Source organism: Sinocyclocheilus anshuiensis, unplaced genomic scaffold (genome assembly GCF_001515605.1).
Source record: "Sinocyclocheilus anshuiensis isolate Anshui unplaced genomic scaffold, SAMN03320099.WGS_v1.1 C32632198, whole genome shotgun sequence".
Taxonomy (NCBI): Eukaryota; Metazoa; Chordata; class Actinopteri; order Cypriniformes; family Cyprinidae; genus Sinocyclocheilus; species Sinocyclocheilus anshuiensis.
In genome coordinates this window covers 1-1,213 of record NW_015618648.1, presented here as the reverse complement: position 1 = coordinate 1,213, position 1,213 = coordinate 1, and the positions used below count along the sequence as shown (strand labels likewise).

Genomic DNA, 1,213 nt, shown 5'->3' with positions numbered 1-1,213 from the left:
AGAGGAGAGGAGTGAATGTGTCATAGCAACTGAGGTAAGGAGGATAATTTCATTTCTTAATATGTCTGCATGTTTGAAGCAGGGATCTTCACCATTTTATCATTCTGTCAGTGTCTACTAATCTAGCCTACTGAACAGATGCTTGTTAATAGAAAGTGATAAATCTGCCATTTAGGCCACTAAATATTCTACTGTATGCATTTCAAGTTGTAATGAAACTATAATATTCTTACTGTACATATTGAGAGCAATGCATCAATTCCAAAGCATAATCTAAGCCTCTGTTTTATTTTTACTCTTTACACAGGTATAAATTACAGGCTGATGTCGATGAAGAGAGGAGACAAAAACACAATCGAAGCAGAATCTTTTTCTGGATTGTTTACAAAAATACTTAAGAGACAGGAGATTTATATTGACGTCCACTGCTGCACTGAGAAACTTGAGAAACTGGAGAGAGCAGAGTCCTGCTCATCGAATGCAATAGTTTAGTTTTATGTTGAAGAAGTGTTTGTGTACAAAACGTGTACAGTCCTGGATGATTTCTGAACTCTTCTGCTACGGTATGTTTTTCCCCCATGGACTGAAAGGAAAATGGACTTCTTCGAGGGAAAAAAAAAATATTCTTTTGCGGTAATCATGGACACGTCGTCCGCCAAGTAATCAATAGAAGGTGCCAGGGACTTCCAAACCTTCAACCAGCATTGCCAGCTATGCAAGAACGAGGAGGGGAGCACCAATCAGAGAGCTTACCCAAACAAATCAACAATGAGCACTATGAATGTCTGAGAAGAAAAAAAAACTGCTAACATCAATCATTTAAAAATACTTTTTGCTCTCCTCTCTACAATAAGATTGTAAGCAGCTAAAAATTCACAAAAAAGCCTTAAAATAATTAAATAGAGTGCTATGTTTGTGCCCAGGGTCTTCTTGGATTGTTTTTTTGAGAATTTAATCAACATGGAAAGTAAAAAAAGAAGAAATGAAAAATAACTTGCAGAACTGTGCCAGCAAGATCCAAGTGGAAGTTAAGTTGACTTCTTTTATGCAACACGGCCCATGAGTACAAGACAAGAAATGGACAGAAACAGAAAAACACAGCGACTGCTCACCACTGACTGCCTATAATTAGTTTTGAGAATACAGAACCAATAATGTAATTTTTTAAAAAGTGATTATTTCCAGAGTTAATTTAATAATGACACACTGCTCT

The 1,213-nt window shown here is 36.4% G+C and overlaps 1 long non-coding RNA gene across 1 annotated transcript; it reads left to right on the top strand.

Annotated features, from left to right (window-relative positions):
- LOC107682826 (uncharacterized) lies at nt 1-1,065 on the top strand. The gene is made up of 2 exons (XR_001633601.1): nt 1-34; nt 308-1,065. It is a non-coding gene; the product is annotated as an uncharacterized LOC107682826 (long non-coding RNA).
- Nucleotides 1,066-1,213: the final 148 nt, after the last annotated feature.